Source organism: Schistocerca nitens, chromosome 1 (genome assembly GCF_023898315.1).
Source record: "Schistocerca nitens isolate TAMUIC-IGC-003100 chromosome 1, iqSchNite1.1, whole genome shotgun sequence".
Classification (NCBI taxonomy): Eukaryota; Metazoa; Arthropoda; class Insecta; order Orthoptera; family Acrididae; genus Schistocerca; species Schistocerca nitens.
In genome coordinates, this window is record NC_064614.1 from 132,163,881 (window position 1) to 132,189,049 (window position 25,169).

Sequence of the window (25,169 nt, forward strand, 5' to 3'; positions counted from 1 at the left end):
AGCGCATATGGGTCAGCATCGACCGACAAGCTCAGCGTTTTCCACAAACAGCATTAATCGTCCCTGTATTGATCAACCAAGTGCAACATTCATGGGACTACATCCTACAAACTGACATCTGGCACCTGTACAACACAGTGCATGCACTTCTTCATGCTTGCATTAAACAGTCCGGCGGTTACGTTGGCTATTAATGTACCAGCATTTCACATTTGCAATGGCTTGTCTCGCGCTTACACTAACCTGTGATCTTGGAATGTTAATCACTTCAGTACCTTACCTTGGCAAATCTATTTCCAAAATTCATTAATCTACACTAACCATTTTTTGGTGTTGGAATTTTTTACCGTCAGTATATATATAGTGTCTCCTTACTCTTCACTCAGTTCCATCAAAAATTGCTGCAATTGATAGTATAATTATCCGTGCACCTTCAAAAAACTTAGTAAATGCACCACTTTTTCATCACCTGCTCCATGCCTGCAAATTTAGGACGAAGTTCTTCTCGTTGCACGAAATAATCAGTGCCTTACAAATCTTCTGTCCATCATTGTATTTTTTTTTTTTTTTTGTGTGGTGCTATACCGCCGTTTCAATTCAAATATTCGCTACCCGACCATTGTGCGATTGCATAGTACATATTGAGAATTCTCATCCTTCTCTTCTGTGATGTGCGTTAATTTCTAAAGGCTTGTGATGACATTGCACTAGACTTCCTCTTTTTTGTGCAAGTTGTCATTGGATCTGTGGACGTCAGTTACACCACGAACAAACAACGAACGATAAACAGCGCTGACAACACAATTCTGCCGAACTGAAAATTCTGCACGGGATATTGAAAGAAATGACTTCACACCACAGAGCTAAATGAAATGTCGTGGTGTACCTAGCTGTTGAAAAACCGAACAAAGCCGAGACGTACCGAGTAGCGCCGAGACGGGCTGAGCCTCGGAACGCATGCGCGCTTCACATCGTGCATGCGTGCAGTTTTGCGTGCTGTGGTCGACTCTGCTCTGATCTTTCTTTCTTCATTACTCTCATACAGTAGAAGTATCCATGTGCCCTTTTATCTGCAGGTGTTTGCTGTTTCCACTGTTTGCACCGTAATATCTTGTTCCAGTTCTCCAAATTGTGTATGTGGAAAGTAATCATATCATCCCGAAAAGCTAATGTTGCCTAATTAATGTTTTGTTTGTATGTGATTACGCGTCTGCAGCAAAGCTATACGAGTACATTCAAATGACCATGGCAGTGTGCAGCACCCAACTAAGAGAGCTTAAACAAAATGGCGCAACCCATTGATACAGTGGATCAACAGGCGGTAACTCCTTTCCCGCATTCCAAGGGGAAAACGCTTTAACAGTACATGCTAAAACGTTGGAAACACTTGGCAACACTGAATCATCACATGAGAACAGTGAGGAGGCGGAGACGATTTCACTGAAGCTCCTTTATATCATTACTTCATTTCCTTTCCTTTTCCTTTCTGCCCCCGCCACCATCAATTAAGTAATGTGTATCACAGCTATGGATTCCGCATTCATATAATTGATACATCCTTTGTATCAGTCGATGTGATAGTGGAAAAACTGAAAACCATCTTGTATGACATTCGGAACATGACAAATAGGACGCCGCCCGCTGGCTTTTTTGACAGCTCACACCCACACAAAAAGCCTGCTAAATCTAGGTATAAGCAGAACTGTTGCAGCTGTCTCAGGCCAATCCGGTGATTTCTACAGCCGTCTAAATGGCGAACATCCTTAAAGGAGATCTGTCCCTGAAATGGCTAAGTTTTTAGTGTTTCCTTCCCCCCTTACCGCATTACTCGCTTTTAAAACTAGGTAGCTCAAAATTTTTTAATTTCTGAGAAAATCAGTTATTTATTGTATTGTGACGTGAACAATTTTTGAAAAGCTGAAAACATAACACTGTTTAACTGAGGTACCATTTTCCACGGTACCTTTCACTGCACACTTTAGAAAAGCAAAGTATGTTTTGCCTCCAATTTCCTCTTTTGTTGCTGATCTGTGAAAAACATACAAAATTTATTTTACTACAAGAAATATATTAAAAACTTAGACCAACAATTATCATCACGTTTCAGAATTTTCTGAAAATAGTGGGGAAGGGAGGTATAGAAGCTATTTCTAATTATATGTACCAATTCTTTAACTTTAGTCATTTAGGAGGAAAGTGTACCTGAATGATAGAAATGCAGATTTCTGGTAAACCGCAAAAGAAAATTCATGACATAGCAGTTTTAGCACACTGAATTTACATATTCCTGTATGGTCACCTTTTCCTTTATCCTCTATACTCTTTCCCTTCGTTCTTTTACATATCCTAGCCTCTTGGTACCATCTTCTGCAGCTCTCTATACTTCGGTTACTTGCTGACGATCAAAAACAATTAGGGCTGAAACTGCATTCCTTCCAGTCCATATACTTATTTCTTTAGTACCTGAATCCTCCAAACGGCACAATTATTGACAGTACTGCACCCCTTACACCTGTTTTCAACACGGTCACCCTGACATAGATAGTCGGTATACGCTGTCTTATGGAGCTGTTGAAGATTTCTTTGGGATTCTGTGAGAGACCATGGATATATCTCCTAAGAAGATTTGTATTTTCCGGAGCCCTTTCTTCAGGCTTAATTGCCTTCAGACAGCAAGGTATGGTTGTAAGTGTATTGTATGCTTCACTAAATTTCCGTAGGTGATTGTTTATTTGATATTGCTATGAACTGGTTGCCTCGAAACCTTCGTTCGGTGTTAAATTTCTATATTCTCGGCATTTCTATCATAAGAAAGACACTGGCGTAGAAAAACACAGCAGTAACTACGAATCACACGTGTTTCAAATTCAGAAAGCAAGACATAATCAAATATGGCATAAGGTCTTTGGTTGCAGCTAACCCACAACCTTCTGGACACATCTGTGCTTACGCTGTGGTAGCCAGAGTCTTCCAGAGCGCATGTTTGTTCACGATCCTTATCTAAAAGCTGAAAAAATAAGAAAAAGAAGAATAGATCACGTATTCTCACGCACTTTAAAATGTCAGAAGTGCGTGGAGCCTGTGCAACATTATGTTCAAACTGAAATTACGAACAAAAGGAAAATGAAAATGCCCATAACCTACACGTTTTTGTAATAGCATGAAACGGTTTTTTCTATAGAGAAGAAATTTTTGTCCAATTTTTGGTCATTTTTCGCAAACAGGTTCTCTTAATCGTCAGGCAACGTGGTGCTGACTATTTTTCTTTCTTTGGATGGGGTTGGCGGGGAGGGGGGGGGAGGAGGAGGAGGGTAGGACATTCTTTGGTGCTAACAGATTACTATCGTATGGTGCAAGCGGCCACATAAATATTCTGCCGAAATCTGTTAGAATCGACTAGGGTACCTATTGAAAGGCAGTGTGTTTGCTGCACGACTGTGGCCCACCTCATTCTGGACAAGTGCTGGTCAGAGAAGCAGACTGCAATCCCCGAAATTCCCCTGCTGTGGTACCCAGGTAATTTTTGATCTTTTCGTAGAAAAAGACAGCATTGTGGGGCAGGCAATTCCAGAAAGACGACGATCTGCTTTTGAGGTAGAACATTTGCTAAACAATCAAGATGCAGACTTTTACATCCTAAGTCACTGTTTTTTCATCCACTGTCTGTACAAACCTGCACAATGAAGAGTGAAATTGTAGATGAGGCCTAACACAATCACCAAGTAAGTTTTTCTAATAGCGATAATTAAAACGTAACCACTGCTCGAAAATCTACCTTTAGATAGATTTGCCCTTTCACTGGTAACTATCTTTGTTTCTAGATTTCCTTACACTTTTTTTAGTCGAAGTCCTGCTTGCTTCTTCGAGCACGAATACTTTCCGAAGAAGGAAGCAGGGATTCGATGAAAAATTCATGTAAGGAAATACAGAAAAGAGATACGGGGGTGTTTCGATAAATAATATCCCACATTTTTTTCTCGGAAGTTATTTACTCTTGAGAATTAAAATTTGGTGACAATATCAGTCAACATTTCTTTTACAAGTATTATTTTGCTACATAATCACCATCTTGTTCTATGGCCTTTGCCAGCGTTGTACTGGAGCATGTATTTCTGGACTCACACTCTGCTTCTGCCGTGACACATTCCTTCTTCTAATATGGAAAAGGGTGCCACCAGAATCGGGTTGGGGGAGTCCTAGTGATCTGCTGCTGTTTGAGTTGGGAACGTTGGTCACATAAATTTTTTGGTTTAGCCTGGACCAGTGGCCATTTGTACAGCAGTTCAACCTTCTGATTTCTCGTACTGTAGCTATGGTACAGTGCATTAAACAAGGTTTGGACGACAGTCGGAACTGGCGCCCACGCAAACTGTGCGAATCGTTTAATTCCTTTTGCAAAAGATTTTAATAGGTCTGATTTTAATGCTCAGCAACTGGCACCATATGTATGCGCACCGTTCGGATTTTACGTTCAAAAACATCCAAAAAGAAAACGTTTTTCTGTACTTTAAACTTGTACGAATCGGTTCCACCTTTGCACGACATTAGATAAAAGGATTAAGCGAAAACTTTTTTTATCCAATAATCTTTATCCGTTGTTGACGTAATATGGTTTAAAGTCGCGCTAACTGTAATATGTAAAATTCGTTCTTACGTCAATTGCAAGCGCGGCAACGGTTTAAAGTGTATTATTACGATAAAATTGAAAATTCGAGTTCATAAATCTAGCTTCATTCGGATTTTAAGGGCAAAAAAAGATCTTTTTTTGGTCTTTTATCTGCACCACTTCTATGTTTCAAACTTGTGCGAATCGGCTCAAAACTAGTAAGGATGTAGACAAATATATGCATTATCCGTTTCCATGATATAAGCAACATGGTTTGAAAGGCAATTTGAAAAAACCTATTCCGAATCAGTCGTTGCCCGAGTCAACAAAAATCTACGTCGGTTGCTGGACTGTGTCTAACGTCAAAATTACGGTAGCGCCAAACACATTTAAATCGCATCTTGACCCATTCTCGCTCTTTTGCGAGATAATCCTACTTCCCTCTTAGCTGCAAAATGTTGGCACACCTGCATCTTGCAATTTATAAGTCAAAACCCCTGATCCCGCTCCCCATTTCACATTTCGTCTTGTCTTGAGCAGCCTTTCGGAGATCTAAATAACTTAATTCTTGATGTTTCAAATTGTCTTATGTCTTTTGATCTTAGTGTCCAACTTTCTGTTTCACGTAGTAGCCTCCTGTTGGTTGTGCCATGACTTGGCAAATTATATTTGGGTTTCTCTTCTCGTTTTACACTTCAGTTTTGTTCTGATCGGGTCTTATATGTATTGATAGGCATTAGTTTTTTTTTTAATTTACGTCTTTCTCTTCTTAAAAAGTTATGCCACATTCTAGGTACAGGAAATGGGACACCTATTATTATATTGCTTTCTTGGTCCTCATGGGGTATTTTCCTAAAATGGCAATTGCTTTTGTTTTAGCTGTTGATGTCTTCAGTTTATAATTATCGCTTATATTGTTTAATCAGTTCCCCGCTATTCGTAGTTTCTCGTCAGTATCCTGCATGATTAACTGGTCGCTGGCGAAAAGCAATGTACTTATAAATTTGTGAGTCGCAACTCTTACACGTGTGGTATTCCGTCCTTCAGACATTCTTTGATCAATGTAATAAAATAGTACACCTACAGCCGTCCTTCCCGTGTAATATATTATATGGCTACCAATTTCGTTGCTTCAACTTGAAAGTTGGAGAGACAACATGTAGTCTGCGAGAACCATTTATAGATTTATAGATGGTGGATCGTGTATACGGATGCTGTTAATCCTCTCAGCGTCAGTTAAGGCCTGCACTCAAGCTCCTAATCTCGTAACGATGTAATAAATTGCATCGTAAGGACGGCCGAAGTCCCTCAGATATCCAGTCACAAGAATGGAAGTACAAAAACTAGTTCTTGACCGGGTCGTCGATGTAGATGCTGCACAGTGTTGGTGGCGTACTACAGCCTTGACTTACTCTCTGAATTATGTCAGTTTCTGCTGACATCTATTTGCCAGTATCTATTGTTACTTTGGTGTTTTATGCAAACCTTAACATATTTTTATCACGTGCCTAAGGAAACCTCTTTTCTCCATTATTTACCAGAACTTTTGTCTGTGGATGAGGTCAGACTCATTTTCACAGTCGATAGAGTCTAGTTTTGTTTCTAAAATGAATTCTGGTATGTTTTGTATAATTTATTTCAGTGTGAAATATCTTCGGCGTAAGTTCTTCCTTTATGGAAGCCTGCATGCTGTTCTAATAAAACTGAATCAGAGATGTTTCGAAGCATTTCATTAATGATTTTGTTGTACGTCTTGCAAGTGCTGCTCTGAGATGGAGAGGTTAGCACAGGAGAGGAATTCGTGTTGGGCCGGCCGCATCAAACCACTCAGAAGACTGATGGCCAAAAAACAAAAGTCTTATAATGGAGTATTTTGACTGTCTCGTAATTATTTGTGTTACTTCTCTCTCTTTTTTTAAACCGTGAAGTAACCGTAGTGCATCTTCGTTCTACTTTCATTTCGTCTCTGCGCCTACACGAGTCATGTGGCTGGATCACTCCGAATTCTAGAAATGTTCTATTTATTATCACTTCCGAGTTAATTGCACCTAATCAATTTTTTCTTCTTTCCTTGAATGCTTGTTTAAATTCTGACAAATCTGTCCCTTCTTCTGCTTTCTCCTCCGTTAACTCTTTCGCATCTAGATTATAACGTAACTTCTTACACTGATTTATCCTGAACTCTGCTCATAAACGTATCTCATGATAGTCTATACGCCTGTCTTGCCAGTTTTTGGATTCTTTTCTGATTTTATTACATTGCTCTTCCATCTGTTTCTGCAAGAACTCCCTATATGCTTTATTTTTCTTTTGTATGGGTTCTATTTCTTCATTCCAAATTTGAAGTCTCCTTTTCTGCCTCGTTTCAGGTTTTTCACTCAATACTTGTTTAACTACCAGCATTATGATATTTTTAATGTTTGTTAATTTTTGAGTTAGATCTTAACTTGACGGCATTTGCTGGAGTAACCACGATTCCAATGTGTGTATTACGCTCATCATCACCACGTAGTGAATTGTAAACTGGCTCAAATAGATAAATGTTAAATCGCAGCAGTGGCTATGACAGGACGTTTCGAACAAAGCATATCTTGCAGCCCAGTTTCTGCCCTTCCTGGCTTTGTAACTCCTCTTCTTACGACTCTTGAAATTTTCCCGGCGTATCGAATATTCCACAAGATTTCGGGATTGCAGCCGGATCTCATCGACTTCTTTCCACGATATTTCGGCTGACAACCTAACAGCCATCTTCAGGCGAGTGTTTGACACTGGAGACTGCTAGTGCAAGTCGCTCTATTTATACGTAAAAGTGCCGCAGGTGCCCATGCGCAAGTTACCGTAGCATGCGCGCCATCTATCGATTCCAAGGCCCTCTACAATATTACTGCATCTATGGAGCGCAAAGGAATGCGTGAAAAAAGTGAAACATTTTAAAGAAACATCGTGTGAAAGCAATCTTCCGGCCACCTACAAAGACTCGTGCTCTTCTGGGCTCAGCCAAGGATGATCTGCGATTACGGAAGGCTGGAATTTATAAAATACCTTGCGAGTGTGGGAAAGCCTACATTGGTCAAACCACACGCACAGTACACGACCGCTGCGTTGAACATGAGCGCCACACTCGCCTTTTACAGCCCAGTAAGTCGGCCATAGCCGAACATTGTATTTCCTCAGGACATACTATGGATTATTCGGCCACGAAAATCTTGGCCCCATCGAGATCCTTCTGTGATTCAATTGTGAAGGAATCCGTGGAAATACGTCTAGCGGAAAATCTCATTAATCGTGATGGCGGCTTTTTATTGAATAAGGCCTGGGACCCGTTGATTTCTTTAATTTCAACCAAAAGAAAACTTTTTATGGCTTCTGACATGTCGAGCGACAAAAAATTTTAATTTTAATATTGAAATTTTGCATTTTATTGTTTTGGACACGTCTGCGTGCATGTTTTACTTTTTTCACGCATTCCTTTGCGCTCCATAGATGCAGTAATATTGTAGAGGGCCTTGGAATCGACAGGTGGCGCGCATGCTACGGTAACTTGCGCATGCGCGCCTGCGGCACTTTTACGTATAAATAGAGCGACTTGCACTAGCAATCTCCAGTGTCAAACACTCGCCTGAAGATGACTGTAAGGTTGTCAGCCGAAATATCGTGGAAAGAAGTCGATGAGATCCGGCTGCAATCCCGAAATCTTGTGGAATATTCCTCTCCTTACGTATTGCCTAATAGTACTTGAATCAACTGCAACATTACCATACACGGGACACGAATGTTTATGGATGTTCGGATTTTTTTTTTTTGAGTCATCAGTCTTCTGACTTGTTTTATGAAGCCCGCCAACAATTCCTCTCCTGTGCCAACCTCTTCATCTCAGAGTAGCATTTCCAATCTAGGTCTGCTAAATGTATTCCAATCTCTGTCTTCCTCTGCAGTTTTTGCCCTCTACAGCTCCGTCTAGTACATGTAAGTCGTTCCACGATGTTTTAAAAGATGTCCTACCATCCTGTCCCTTCTCCTTGTCAGTGATTTTCACATTTCATTTCCTTCCCGATTCTGCAGAGCACATCATCAATCCTTATCTTATCAGTCCACCTAATTTTCACCGTTCGTCTGTAGCACCACATCTCAAATGTTTCGATTCACTTCTATTTCGGTTTTCCCATAGTGCGTGTTTCACTACCATACAATGCTGTACTCCAAACGTACATTCTCAGAAATTTTTTCCTAATATTAAGGACTATGTTTGATACTAGTAAACTTCTCTCTGCCAGGAATGGCCTTTTTGCCAGTGCTAGTCTGCTTTTGATGTCCTCCTTGCTACGTCCGTCACTGTTTATTTTATTGCCTGGGGAGCAGAATTTCTTAACTTCATCTACTTCATGACCACCAATGATGATGTTAAGTTTCTCGATGTTCTCATTTCTGCTACTTCCATTACTTTCTTTCTTCGATTTATTCTCAGTCCATATTCTGTACTCATTAGACTGCTCATTCCATTCAGCAGGTCATGCAAGTTTCACTGAAAACAGCAATGTCATCAGCGAATCGTATCCTTAGTGCAACCAAAAATTCGGTTACACCATGTTGCCTGTAGCACGTGTCTTGCGCAAATGCCATTGTGGTGCTTTACTACAATTCTGCAATGTGTCGGAAATCTTTGAAACATTACATATGTGCAGAAGCTCCAAAAAGGCCGATTTCCCAAAAAGCTGTATAAAAAAATTGGGATGCGATGCTGAGCAAAGGTGGACTGCCGGAATACGCGAACGCAATATCCGCAAGGACTGTGTTCAGAGTTCATTGTCATTACTGGTGGGTTGTCGTGTTAGCGATTCATTTGTCAAGTTGACCGGCGATCACATGGAGCTCAGGAGGTCTGTATGTTTACTCTTCGTTCTGACGCTGCAGACAGTCACTAGGTGAACAGCGTTTCCAATATTCATTCCAAGGCATAATCACGTCCCACTGATGAGAACGTACTCCAATCGAACAGCTTCAGTCATTTCAACGAGGTCGCACTGTGGGCCTGCGGGAAGCTGGATGGACCAGGCTCTGAACGTCCGCGTAGTATAGACGCACTGCAAAATCGACGCATTGTGCCAACACTGGTGGACAACCGTACATCACCCAAGGAAGAAATATGGAATCATGTTGCAACTAGTGTGTCAACAAGTACCACTGGCAACTGTCTGCTTGTAGCATGACTAAGGTCACGTGTGCCTCTGGCCAAGGTGCCACTGACACCACAGTACCGTCAGAGCACGGCTACTCTGGTGGAATAGCGTTCTTTCCGATTCAGTTGTGAGATTAGGTTTTGTGTATATGTGGTTGATGGAAGCACAAGTGTACGGCAAGATCTGGTGAGCGCCCTATCCCAGTGTGCACTCAACCACGACACGCAGGTTCCACTCCCGGCTTCACAGTGTGGAAAGCCACATTCTGGTGTTTGTGCAGGATGTTGTCCCCTTGATTTTGCCATTTCTTAGACAGTAAGACGAGGCCCGTTTTCAGCAGGACAATGCACGTCCACAGTCGTCTGTTGCGATGCTTTTTGTCGTGGTGCAGAACATCGTCCCTGGGTAGCAAGATCACCAGGTCGCACGGAAATTGAACACATATGATGAGATGGGAATTTACTCGTTCTCCAGAGCCTGTAAGAACTCTATCTCTGAGCTATAGGTGCTTGGACTATGGCAGGATTCCACTGGGCACGTTTATGACTGTTTCCGTGAGAAAATACATGTCTACGTTGCCACCCGCGTGGAGGACGCTGTGTATTCATGCGACCGTTTGGGCACTCTTCACTGTGCCATGTGCGTTTCATCTGTTGTGAACGTATGATATACTCCTACAATAATTAACAACGCATCGCCGGCCGGGGTGGCGGAGAGGTTCTAGGCGCTACAGTCTGGAAGCGCGTGACTGCTACGGTCGCAGGTTCGAATCCTGCCTCTGGCATGGATGTGTGTGATTCCTTAGGAGCGATTGGAAAAAAGCGCAGGTGACGCCTGTATATAAGAAGGGTAGAAGGACGGATCGTCAAAATTAAAGACCAATATCCTTAACATTGGTTTTTTGCAGGATTCTCGAACATATTCTCAGTTCGAATATTATGAATTTCCTTGAGACAGAGAAATTGCTGTCCATGCACCAGCACGGCTTTAGAAAGCATCACTCCTGCGAAACGCAACTCGCCCTTTTTTCATGATATCTTGCGAACCATATTCCTAGACTTCCATAAAGTGTTTGGCTCGGTGCCCCACTGCAGACTCCTAAGGTACGAGCATATGGGATTGGTTCCCAACTATGTGAGTGGCTCTAAGACTTCTTAAGTAATAGAACCCAATACGTTGTCCTCGATGGTGAGTGTTCATCGGAGGTGAGGGTATCATCTGGAGTGCCCCAGGGAAGTGTGTTAGGTCCGCTGTTGTTATCTGTCTACATAAATGATCTTTTGGATAGGGTGGATAGCAATGTGCAGCTGTTTGCTGATGATGCTGTGGTGTACGGGAAGGTGTCGTCGTTGAGTGACTGTAGGAGGGTACAATATGAATTGGACAGGATTTGTGATCGGTGTAAAGAATGGCAACTAACTCTAAATATAGATAAATGTAAATTAATGCAGAAGATTAGGAAAAAGAATCCCGTAATGTTTGAATACTCCATTAGTAGTGAAGCGCTTGACACAGTCACGTCGATTAAATATTTGGGCGTAACATTGTAGAGCGATATGAAGTGGGACAGGCACGTAATGGCAGTTGTGGGGAAGGCGGATAGTCGTCTCCGGTTCATTGTTAGAATTTTGGGAAGATGTGGTTCATCTGTAAAGGAGACCGCTTATAAAACATTAATACGACTTATTCTTGAGTACTGCTCGAGCGTTTGGGATCCCTATCAGGTCGGATTAAGGGAGGACATAGAAGCAATTCAGAGGCGGGCTGCTAGATTTGTTACTGGTAGGTTTGATCATCACGCAAGTGTTACGGAAATGCTTCAGGAACTCGAGTGGGAGTCTCTATAGGAAAGGAGGCGTTCTTTTCATGAATCGCTACTGAGGAAATTTAGAGAACCAGCATTTGATGCTGACTGCAGTACAATTTTACTGCCACCAACTTACATTTCGCGGAAAGGCCACAAAGATAAGATAAGAGAGATTAGGGCTCGTACAGAGGCATATATGCAGTCATTTTTCCCTCGTTCTGTTTGGGAGTGGAACAGGGAGAGAAGATGCTAGTTGTGGTACCAGGTAGCCTCCACCACGCACCGTATGGTGGACTGCGGAGTGAGTATGTAGATGTAGATGTAGTTAGGTTTAAGTAGTTCTAAGTTCTAGGGGTCTGATGACCTCAGAACTTAAGTACCATAGTGCTCAGAGCCATTTGAACCATTTGAACAACGTGTCACTCTGGTCCCGAAAGTGTTCTCGACACTGTAGTTCCACAAAAACAGAAACAGGCTTTATTGAATTACCTAATCTCTAACATGAAACTTTTACTTGTTAAACGTACGTATGAAAGAGAGCATTGCATGCAGGTAGTCATCGATCTGCATTAACCGATAACGCAGTCGCTCACTTCCTCCCCCCGCCCCCGGCTTCCGTCACTCTCATTTAACGAATGAACTCATACAGTCCATATTCGGCGGCACACTGTGACAGAGCAGGTAAAATGAGGCAGCCTCTAACAAGACTTTCCAATCAAAGTCTCTTTCATCGAGCACACGACACGAAAAGGTGCAACACCAAAGTGAAATTACGGGCTTTCGGCGTGACATTGTCGGTAGTCGCTTTTCCGGATGCTTTGATGTCCAGAAAACAGTGACGGCCGAAAGAGAACACGGCTAGTTAATAAAACATGTCCGGCGTCGAGAAAATGTCATAGCTTTCGAAACGCGAAGTGCTTTGAATGCGAATAGAGAGTCCGAAACAAAGGTGTGTCCGAAGTTGCGCAGCGACTCTGGGGCGAAACAGCGCAGAATGAATACGAGCGGCCGAAAGTCGCCGGCCTGTGCGTACCTCAAAGGCAGCGCGAGTCAGGCCCGGGGGCTTTGTGCGAACACAAAGGCCGGCAGCGGCTGTAAAACGATTAGCCGGCGCGCCACTTTGTGCGCAGGTTTCGCCTCGGGGCCATTAGTAATTTGCTGTTGCAAATCCGCCGGCCGCTCGCTGCAAATGCATCGGCAGCGCACGGCGGACTAGAGCAGCATTGGCGGCGGGCGCCGCTTTGCGCGTGTCTCTAGATTCGTTCGTAACAGCGACGACACGAAAAAAGTGGACTGATGTAAGCCACATTTCCTCGAACCAGTTTCGTGTGCTAAATCACATGTCCATCCATCCACAGCCAGCGAGGTTAAACGTTTAATGAAACGCATCGGCACCAAAACACATCAATATAGAAATTTCTCAAGGTGGCATATTTTAGGACCAATATTGTTCGCAGTAGTATTAGCCATGGGGATCCTGATGACAGCAATATTATAGTCACTAAGAAAACAAAAGACGATCATGCAGAGTAAGCAAATGGAACCTTCAAAGGTATCTACAGCAGTGGCGGATACACATGGGGGGGGCGCTCCCCCCCTCCCCTTCCCCATTGCGGGGCCGCCTGCATTACCACCCTCGCCGTCCCCGCCAGTCAGCCCGCCCGCCACTCGTTCGTTTCTTTCCTCAGATAACTCGACTGAATCGAGTTATCGAGTAGTTGTACTTTCCTATGTAGCCTGCACGTCCGCGTGCTACACATACCTACGAGAAAAGTTGCGGCAGTTTTAATGATCTCGATACGTTATTCTGTCTGGCATTTTTTCGAGAAAAGTCGCGACTATTCTACTGTTTTCTTGTACAGAAAACCTTCGATACGTTATTCTGTCTGGCATTTGTTCGAGAAAAGTCGCGAATACGAGTATTCTGCTGTTTTCTTATATAGAGAACCTTCGATACGTAGCGTTATAAAGACTTACTATTCGCCGAATAGGAAGCCAGTTCATGTTCAGCAGCAGAAATATTAAGACTGAAGAATGGATAAGTAAAAAGTCCTAGTTGTAGCAAGTGCAAGTATGAAGATTAGTCAAGAGTGAGAATGATCAGTTGATTGTGAAGTATTAATAAAAGTAGTTCACAGTAATTTCTCATTGACATTTTGAGCACTACATATCCAGTCAGCAAAATCTTACAAGACCCTAGCTTGGACATCGCGATGGCAAAAGCAAAATTAGCTTCGATGCTCAAGGTGTACGGGGGCATGAGAGCTAATGCTGAGAGCCACTTTGCTCGTATTGTTGAAGAGGCGAAGGCAGTTATGGAAGAGTTAAACGTGGAGACGAGTGTTCCTCGTCTTACAACCAGAGAAAGACAAATGGAAAACTGCGAGCATAATGATGATGCTATGCCATATTGGAAAAGAACTGTTTTTGTACCAACACTGGACCATATTACGACTGACATGAGAGAACGTTTTTCTGAAGAAAATATGTATCATTTAAAATTCAACATACTCTTACCCTCAAAACTACTGAAACATGACGGTAACGATCTGACGCATATTGTAAATTGAATCAATACTTAACTGAACTACCGGCCTTAGAAGAATAATAGCTCTTTCTGATTAAAAAGAGACTAATGGGAGAGATTCTTCAATACAAGCAAACGAGCATAAATTTCCTTAACGGTCGTGATTCTGTTACGCAAGCGTCTTCTGTTTGTCCTAGATCTGAGTATCCTACTTTGCACACGCTGTACAAAATACTTTCTTGTCGACCTACATCTATTGCTACAGTACATTATGGCGTACAAAGACATGGCTGAGATCGACAATGAAGGAAGGTCGACTTAATGGCTTGGTTTGTTGAACACTCACCCTGACATTGATTGTCCTATGAATGACGTAATTAACCAATTTTCCAGGAATAATAAGCGCACAGAATTCATCATTTAAGCAGAGAACCAAAACTGCAACTTTTTTATATCATAAGATGGCATTGTCTTGTAAATCTGTATAATCAGTTCAAACAAAACTTTCTTAAATTTTGCATGTGACTTGATTATTTTTTATTGCGGTAAAAGTAAAGATAGTTCAAGATACCTATAAAGCCCCCTCCTTGAGGTTTTTCTGTATCCGCCACTGGTTTACAGTGGGTCAATATGCAATGGAGTTATGCTGAAGCAGAAGAAAAACACGTGACATTAATATATAATTGTGGAAATAGGATTAAGCCTCAAGAAAACACAATTTTGATCTTTAACACCTATACATGATTCGATGATGTTCCACCATCGTCAGTGGATTAATCCTAGCAATACCAACATAATTTTCATAACGTGTACTACCAACGGAGATGTACTCTGCATCCACAATAAAAAACTGAAAAAAAAGTTTCGATAATTGTTGTCGATTCTTATTGACAACATCCCTTGTACACCCACTATAAAAAAATAAAAAAGAACAAATTTCGATAGTTGTTGTCGACTTTTATTGACAACATCGCTTGTAATTAGGTAATGATGTATAAGTAGGGTCCAGAACGTGAAAATATTTTAGCACCCTCTTAGCAATACCATCTCACTTTTCATGATGTGTACACAGAGAGGATGGCTACTTTATGACTCAATTTTTAGGTATCAAATACTTTCTGGGTAACAAATGTACAAAAAATGAACACAGTTTTCAAAGTGGACAAAAGGGCGTGAGATCAGTAACCAAAAATAATAATCGGCCTTAATGTGATCCGCTGAACACGCTGATGACTGTAACAACTGTATGTGAATACATAAACCAATCAGTTATGTACTTGAAACTATGGAACAAGATCTAGACTGGGTTTTAATTTACCAAGAAAGATTTAACGTAAAATTCAAAACAACATATTCCATCATGGAATAACACTGTGCAATAAACTGCCCAAGAAAATTAAAAGCCATAGCTAAAACAAACTCATTTAAAAAGGCAGTTAAAGTTTTCAGTTAAGCAATAAATTCTATACAGTGTAGGATTACTTAGGTTAGACAAAGTAGGCGTTTGATAGGAAATGTTACACGAAGCATATAACAATAATAATACTGAACCATTTGTATTTCATACAAAGTTTGGCAGTCTGATGCTTTTTCTCTGGGAAACCTTACTCCAAAGCTGTGCAACAGATAACAATTACCTTATTTTCTTTTTGAGCTCAGAATGTCTTTCATTATGGAGAGATTCTGACTCAGTTTTCAGGCAAGCAAATAGGAATCTGTTGCACAAAAGATGGAAAACAAATGTCGTTGTCTTGGATCTGACGTCAGTTGACAGAGTATGTAGTATTCTAGTGTGAAATCACATGGGCAGTTTGGACAGTGATCGGTATTCAGAAATGAATGCACTAGCTTTTCACATTTTTAAATGAATTCTCTGCGTAACAGTATTGTACACTATGGATAAATCAAAGGAGGGTGCGCTGTTTTATACAAGCTGGCCTTGTATTCGGGAGAATCAGAACAATATTTTTCAGCGATGACGAAGAAGACCAATTAATTTCACTGATCACTTTGTGTCCCCGACTTCTTCGCCTGACCGCTATCCGCGACAGATGTGGAGGAATTGTATCGCGGGGTTGCATCCAGCGCCCCGTAGGCGAACGAAGCGGAGCGGAGAAGACAAGTGTCTGGGTTAATTGCGCCAGGGCGGGCTTGTTAGGCGCGTCCTCGAAAGCTCCCAAGGAGGGCCTGCGGCGAGCTTGCACCTGCTCGCATTCATTACCTGCACACCTGTGCCAGCCCACACTGCGTCATCACAAAAAGCTGTTCAAGCCATAAACGTTTCTATGATATACGTTCTAGAAATTGTTAGAGCCTTAGATTAGGACACCGTATAGGGTGCATGCTGTCCATGAACTTTATCACACTGTTCATAAAAGCAGTCAGTTGAAGTTGTTTGAAAACTGTTTGAAACACAAATACAAAATTCTCTTTGGGAATGAGAACTAATACTGGAGGCATTTCTACATCTACATCTACATCCATACTCCGCAAGCCACCTGACGGTGTGTGGCGGAGGGTACTTTGAGTACCTCTATCGGTTCTCCCTTCTATTCCAGTCTCGTATTGTTCGTGGAAAGAAAGATTGTCAGTATACCTCTGTGTGGGCTGTAATCTCTCTGATTTTATCCTCATGGTCTCTTCGTGAGATATACGTAGGAGGGAGCAATAAACTGCTTGACTCCTCGGTGAAGGTATGTTCTCGAAACTTCAACAAAAGCCCGTACCGAGCTACTGAGCGTCTCTCCTGCAAACTCTTCCACTGGAGTTTATCTGTCATCTCCGTAACGCTTTCGCGATTACTACATGATCCTGTAACGAAGCGCGCTGCTCTCCGTTGGATCTTCTCTATCTCTTCTATCAACCCTATCTGGTACGGATCCCACACCGCTGAGCAGTATTCAAGCAGTGGGCGAACAAGCGTACTGTAGCCTACTTCCTTTGTTTTCGGATTGCATTTCCTTAGGATTCTTCCAATGAATCTCAGTCTGGCATCTGCTTTACCGACGATCAACTTTATATGATCATTCCATTTTAAATCACTCCTAATGCGTACTCCCACATAATTTATGGAATTAACTGCTTCCAGTTGCTGACCTGCTATTTCGTAGCTAAATGACATGGGATCTATCTTTCTATGTATTCGCAGCACATTACACTTGTCTACATTGAGATTCAATTGCCATTCCCTGCACCATGCGTCAATTCGCTGCAGATCCTCCTGCATTTCAGTACAATTTTCCATTGTTACAGCCTCTCGATACACCACAACATCATCTCCAAAAGCCTCAGTGAACTTCCGATGTCATCCACAAGGTCATTTATGTATATTGTGAATAGCAACGGTCCTATGACACTCCCCTGCGGCACACCTGAAATCACTCTTGCTTCGGAAGACTTCTCTCCATTGAGAATGACATGCTGCGTTCTGTTATCTAGGAACTCCTCAATCCAATCACACAATTGGTCTGATAGTCCATATGCTCTTACTTTGTTCATTAAAGACTGTGGTGAACTGTATCGAACGCCTTGCGGAAGTCAAGTGGCTAGGTTAAATACTTTTGGGGAGAGAATTATTTTAGTTGTACTTCATGCAATAGATGAGCTCTGAACTTACCCTTTGGAGAGACACTACAGCTATAGCTTTATAACTACCTTTTTGAAACTTCTCGCATCTTTGTTATTATAGCGTATCTCCATTCTACCTCAATGTAAACATCCTAGCTTTATCTAATCACTTACTTAATCTATCTTGCTTCCGAATTCTTAGGACACAAATGAATTTAAACCGAAATATTACTTTGTGAAATCTAGCATACTGTTTCCATTAAATTACAAGGAAAGAGGAATCCGAATATAAATTTTGAAGTTTCTAGCTCCTTCCTGTTGCGCCGATGATTTTTATGAAAAATGTCCAAATTTGGAGAAACTGTTAAAGTTACTGAACTTAAACTTAACACATTACCATTTTAGCATCATTCCTGACATGCTGCCAACTTTTCAGACTATTTATTTTATTTTTAAGGTATTGCAAACATTTGTGACGTCATAGCTAGTTACAGCGGATTGGGCTGGCACACAATGGAAGTGGGTAGGCATGGAGTACGATCCTACTAGAAGGGGCCACTGATTTGAGTGTATATTGAGGAAATGGGAAAGAAATCGCAATACTACTAAACACAAAATTTAGAAATAAAAACGAACAGATATATTCTGAAATCAGTACAGAACAAGGTACTCTCAACCGAGGGTAGCCTCCACAGACTTAAAACATTCACAGCAACGACATGTAGGAAGAGCGTTGACCTACAACTACTGGGCAGTCACGAGACGTCACGCAGCCGCCACACGTTAAAACCCGCGCCATTGCGCATGGTTGGGCAACTCGACGGCATCTCTGCAGAACCTGGAGACAGCGGAATTGCCTGTGTGGGTGAGTTACTAAACAGGGCTGTTCTCTTGTGTTGAAACTCTGCAGATGTTATTAAGTGATGTGCTCTGCTGTGTGTTCTCAGTGAATTCAGTCTGTTCAGCACTTATTATGAAAGCAGTATTAGCTTTCTAACTGTGCTTCATATCTGTCAATTCTCGATTCCCTAAGTTTTTCAGATGCGTATTCTTTTGACCGCTGGATTTCATGTCATTTGATTTTTCGTTATGTTGTATGCAATCAACCTGTTCCTTATTTAACTCCATTCTCAATGGAGAGGAGTCTTCCGAAGTAAGAGTGATTTCAGGTGTGCCGCAGGGGAGTGTCATAGGACCGTTGCTATTCACAATATACATAAATGACCTTGTGGATGACATCGGAAGGAGCAGCCGACAACATTTGCCTTACTGACTAGCCGCTGGGGATAGCAGAACACCTCTTCAAGTTACTAAAATAATTAATTGCTTCATTTGCTGAAGGCCAATGATGCTCTAGATTTAATTATGCTATCAGCACACAGGGAAGTATCTATAATAAAATTCTGATGTGGCTAGGTTTATTTAACTGTAACATTGCAGGCGATGCTTATTTGAAATGTACTTTTATTATGAAATTTTTTTTACAGATTTTAAGTAAAATTTTCTCCTTACGTAAAGGTTTTGTGTATAACTTTTTAATATGTATGTATATAAATGTTTAAATCATTTTTATTACGAAGCATCATTGATATTTCATGTGTTTTCACTGCAGTGAAATTTCATACTGTTACGTGAGCACATTCGTATTGAATGTATTTTTCTTGTTGAGTAACTACAAAGCTGATTTGTTTGCACATATTGTAACAATTTTGGTCTGGAAAAAGTAATTTCTAAATTTTGTTATTTTATACGAGAAAATAAATATTCAGAACTTACAGTTATAAACATGGCTGCTTCTGTAACATTCTATAATTTTCATACATAGGAATTATACAACCAACAGTTTCAACGTAACTGCCTGGTACGTTGACCTAGGTTTCAACACCTCTAAGGGTGTCTTCGTCAGGCCGAAATTTTGAGAAACTGTGAAATTACATTGTGAGAAAGCAATGATCAGAATTCAAAGTATATATGCTCTAGGCAAAAAAGAAATAAAACACGCTTTCTCGCAATGTAACTTGACGGTTTCTCAAAATTTCATTGTGATAAGGACACTCTTAGAGGTGTCGGAACGTAGGTCAATCTACCAACAGTTATCTGCAACCGGTTGGCAGTATAATTCCTATGTTTGAATACTCAAGACTCGTTTAAATAAAATAAATATTATCGTAATAAGGAGAAAGAACCACTCACAGCTCAATACTGTTCTACTACACCCTCTAGCGGCGTAATTACACTACTTCAACTGTAACACTTCGGAGAGAGAATACTGTACCGCGAGAAACAGGTTTAGGCAGCAAAATTGGGAAGTGGCAGTCTTCGGTGAACCTTACCAAATGGCTGGCACTGCTGCACACCCGTTGTATCGCGAGAGCGAACTCCAAACGACCGAAACGACGATAAAATCCGAGCATCATTACTAGAATGCGCACGAAGTAACGAACCGTTAAACTTTCCCGCAGCATGGCGGAGCGTGCCTACGGAGAAGACGCGGTCGAGGGCGAGATCGAAGGCGAGACTGTAGCTAGTAGTCGTTCAAAGAAGATGTTGCAGAAATGTTCCCTAGCGGCGATGTTCAGGGGTCTTGTTAGCTGGGTGGCACCTAATACTAGTCTGCCAACAGGCAGAAAAAATTGGCCAGGTGCGAGAAGAATTCGGGCACTGTTGGTTCCGTACAAACAATTCATCCACTTTTGGAACCAAACACTTCAACCACTTTTCCCTGTTATCGACATTGATACTGGCAGTGTACCGGATCTAAAGGGTTCGAGATTTTCGATAACGTTTTAATTTCAGTTATATAATGTGACATAAAGTCGTGCAAGTCAGTAATTCTGCATTCAGACTGACTGAGTCGCAATGGTAAAAGTAAAACCATCAGGCAAGGAAGAATGACTTCATTGCTCATATGACGCGTTTTGGAGTTTATGCACATCAGATATCTAGTAGCGATTACGCTCCTTGTTATCTGATGATGGATAAATTCCCAAACGCGTCATATGAGCAATGAAGCCATTGCTTGCCTGATATTTGACTGTTACGATTGGGACCCAGCCAGTCAGCCTAAACGCTGAACTACTAATTGTTTTAATTTCATATTTGACGTTGGATAACAAATCAGAAAAGAAACATTTTTTGGTGTGATATAATAACAAACTACCAATTACAGGATTTTTTTTCCCTCTACGTGTGCTGTGAAACCTTGCTGCTTGCCAAATTTCATGGTTCTAAGTCATGAGGAAGTGCCCTACAGGTTCTGATGAGTGAGTTTGCGAGTGTCAAAATATGTGACGTAAATAGCCGTACATTGACTTACTAGCTAACGTTCATTACTTGGCCAAGTGACCATAAACCATAGCGGGAGACATAAGTTTCAGCTAGATACCTCTATCCATTCAAGAGAGAAAAGGGTCTTAACAGAGGGATATACAAACAGACAGTTCGATAACAAATGACAAAAGATTTTTTTCTTATGACATAATTACAAATACACAGTTTTCAGATTTTTCCCTTTGGTAATACCGTGAAAACTTCCTTTTGTCAAATTCCATAATTGTAAGCCAACTGCCGGCCGGGGTGGCCGAGCGGTTCAAGGCACTACAGTCTGGAACCGAGCGACCGGTACGGTCGCAGGTTCGAATCCTGCCTCGGGCATGGATGTGTGTGATGTCCTTAGGTTAGATGGGTTTAAGTAGTTCTAAGTTCTAGGGGACTGATGACCTCAGAATGTAAGTTCCATAGTGCTCAGAGCCATTTGAACCATTTTTGTAAGCCAACTGGAAGTGACCTACAGGTTTTGATAAGTTAGTTTGGCAGCATCAAAATACGTATTGTATAGGGCCATATCTCTTGATTGCAATGACGTAGAAGATTCAATGCTTTACCCTGCCAACGGACCACTGACCACAGTATGTGACAAATTTCAACCTGATACGTTTGCCCATACCTGAGGAAAAGGGTTTTAAACTGTCGGACAGACCTACAGATAGACTGGACGACAACAAAGCAATCCTATAAGCCTTCCGTTTTTACCGAATGAGCTGCGAGGCCCTAATGAAGCAGCTCTGGTGCGAACATGCTTTGTGGTCAAGCGGCTATCTGTCGCCTGCTGGGTCACAGAACTGGCCACTTCCTTTTTGCATCAGAGATTTCCTGACTTGGCGCAGCTCCGGCCGTTGGAAAGGCGGGCTCCTCTGTAATCAAGACGAAGAAGGCGCTCCGTTTGAACTCGAGAATCTTTTTAACGGACGCCGCCAAAGTGAACAAGTCATTAATTCCTCTCCAAATGACAGCTTCCGAAATGTGTTTACAGATTTCTATTCCCCTGTATGCACGGTATTACTATTGTACAATAATGATTCTTTCCTTTCTAAAATTATATAGATGCTTTAATTCGCTGTTGAATTTTTAGATACATCGTAGTACAATTTATACGCAAATTATCAATAGAGCAGGGGTTTGTTTCTCATCAAAGGGTCCGGAATCTATCATTTGATTTCATATTCATTAAATACTTCTCGACTCATCCATTATTAGCCGACGTCCTCGCCAGTGTTAACACCGGTTTCCTTCAGATCACCGATGAAAAGCACTATCAGGCTTGGGTAACGGATTGGTAACCGGCCAGGTCTGCCGAGTGCTGTTGGCAAGCGGGATGGACGCAGCGCTTGTGAGGTGACGTGAGGATCTACTTGACAGAGAGGTAACGACATCGGTTAGGAAATCTGACACCTGTCGGGAGCACGGTGTGCAGTCCACATGTCTTTCCGTATCGGTATCCGGTAACACCTAAGGATCGAAGATGAGACGGTGGCCGCTCGGTACCGTTGGGCATCCAAGGCCTGTTCGGACGGTGTTCATTTTTATCCTTTGTTTCCGACCTTGTGCGGCTGCCCATGCCCGCGTCATGTGACGTGGCGTTCTTGGGATGGTCCGTAACACGATGCGTTACGAGGGAGGAAGGTCACGCTGGGAACAGAAACTGTGTTTTATTCTCGTTTTACGACGTTTCACATTCAGAACATTTTTGCCCCTAACGACCGATCCTAAACATACATAAATGGCGATATAAAAGTTTTCTGGGTGCGATATCGCGTCATAACTACTGCTGCTGGAGAAAAACCAACGTTTCAGCCACGATTACAGCGGCCTTCTTCAGGGTATACTGGTGCGTTCTAGCTGTGCAGTATCCCTTATGTTTTGTTGTTACTATTCACTGCGCATGCCATTACGTCATAATTTTAAAAAGATACTTCGTTTCAATGGTCACTTATAGAACAAGGGGAGCGACCTTTATTTTAATAGGTCATTGCGGTGGAGGGTGAACGTAACCTCTGTTGTCTATTGGCTCTTGTGTTATGTGCCATGATTGGTGGTCACCGTCGAATGAGAAGTCGGCTGCTGTTTACCAACTGCTGGACGTATACTCGCCGGTAGTGCTCGTGCCTCGTGTTGACAGTGCGGTTTGTTGGGCTCTGATTGCTGGCAGCCAAGATGGGGCAAGCCTGAGTCCATTCTCCCTATTCATGTTATTAGGGTGTTAAAGTGATTTTGCGTTTCGTCATAACCGGCTGCTTGGCCAACAGGCAAGCTTTGCTGAATTTTATTTCTTTTTGCAGTCTTGTTGATGTACTGCCACTGCAGATTGTGTTCCCTAGACGAATATAGCGCTCACGTTGCGGAATGCCAGTCTCGCCTATGTATGCGTCTCCACATTCGCATTCCAACTTGTACACGCCTGCAGTGTGTAATACATCCACCTTGTCCTTGCTGGAGCCTAGCACGTCCTAGATCCTCGACCACTATAGAAGATAGGTTCAACTCAACCCGGCGAAGGTGTTTGCCTATACGGTCAGTAACATTTTCCACATCAAGTAAGCGCACTGTTGGCTGCAGTTCGTCTACTTCTTGCTTATCTTTCTTACTTGTGTTCGTCGACAAGGCTGCGTGGGTCGACTTATGGCTGTTGCCACTGGCTAGAGCCGGCCGGTGTGGCCGTGCGGTTCTAGGCGCTCCAGTCTGGAACCGCGTGACCGCTACGGTCGCAGGTTCGAATCCTGCCTCGGGCATGGATGTGTGTGATGTCCTTAGGTTAGTTAGGTTTAAGTAGTTCTGAGTTCTAGGGGACTGATAACCACAGATGGTAAGTCCCATAGTGCTCAGAGCCATTTGAACCATTTTGAACCACTGGCTAGAAACGTTGTGCGTAGTCTTTAAAATAAAGTTCCGTCTCCTTCTTCCATAAGTGACCAATGAAACGAACTATCTTTTTAAAATTTTGACGTAATGGCACGCGCAGTGAACGGTAACAACAAAGTATAAGGGATACTGAATAGCTAGAACGCACCAGTAGACGCAGAAGAGGGCCGCTGCAACCGTGGTCTAAACTTTGCTTTTTCTCCAGCAGCAGTAGTTTTATACGTTACGACGCGGTACCCCACACAGAAAACTTTTATGTCGACTGACTGGCCGCGGAAGCTTCAGCTATTATATACACTCCTGGAAATGGAAAAAAGAACACATTGACACCGGTGTGTCAGACCCACCATACTTGCTCCGGACACTGCGAGAGGGCTGTACAAGCAATGATCACACGCACGGCACAGCGGACACACCAGGAACCGCGGTGTTGGCCGTCGAATGGCGCTAGCTGCGCAGCATTTGTGCACCGCCGCCGTCAGTGTCAGCCAGTTTGCCGTGGCATACGGAGCTCCATCGCAGTCTTTAACACTGGTAGCATGCCGCGACAGCGTGGACGTGAACCGTATGTGCAGTTGACGGACTTTGAGCGAGGGCGTATAGTGGGCATGCGGGAGGCCGGGTGGACGTACCGCCGAATTGCTCAACACGTGGGGCGTGAGGTCTCCACAGTACATCGATGTTGTCGCCAGTGGTCGGCGGAAGGTGCACGTGCCCGTCGACCTGGGACCGGACCGCAGCGACGCACGGATGCACGCCAAGACCGTAGGATCCTACGCAGTGCCGTAGGGGACCGCACCGCCACTTCCCAGCAAATTAGGGACACTGTTGCTCCTGGGGTATCGGCGAGGACCATTCGCAACCGTCTCCATGAAGCTGGGCTACGGTCCCGCACACCGTTAGGCCGTCTTCCGCTCACGCCCCAACATCGTGCAGCCCGCCTCCAGTGGTGTCGCGACAGGCGTGAATGGAGGGACGAATGGAGACGTGTGGTCTTCAGCGATGAGAGTCGCTTCTGCCTTGGTGCCAATGATGGTCGTATGCGTGTTTGGCGCCGTGCAGGTGAGCGCCACAATCAGGACTGCATACGACCGAGGCACACAGGGCCAACACCCGGCATCATGGTGTGGGGAGCGATCTCCTACACTGGCCGTACACCACTGGTGATCGTCGAGGGGACACTGAATAGTGCACGGTACATCCAAACCATCATCGAACCCATCGTTCTACCATTCCTAGACAGGCAAGGGAACTTGCTGTTCCAACAGGACAATGCACGTCCGCATG

The 25,169-nt window shown here is 42.8% G+C and overlaps 1 protein-coding gene and 1 non-coding gene across 2 annotated transcripts in view; one reads left to right on the forward strand and one right to left on the reverse strand.

Moving 5' to 3' along the window:
- LOC126210057 (delta and Notch-like epidermal growth factor-related receptor) overlaps positions 1-25,169 on the reverse strand; it is a 364,547-nt gene that overhangs the window by 163,344 nt on the left and 176,034 nt on the right. The window lies entirely within an intron of this gene.
- On the forward strand, positions 21,255-21,338 carry Trnap-ugg (transfer RNA proline (anticodon UGG)). The gene has a single exon. It is a non-coding gene; the product is annotated as a tRNA-Pro (tRNA).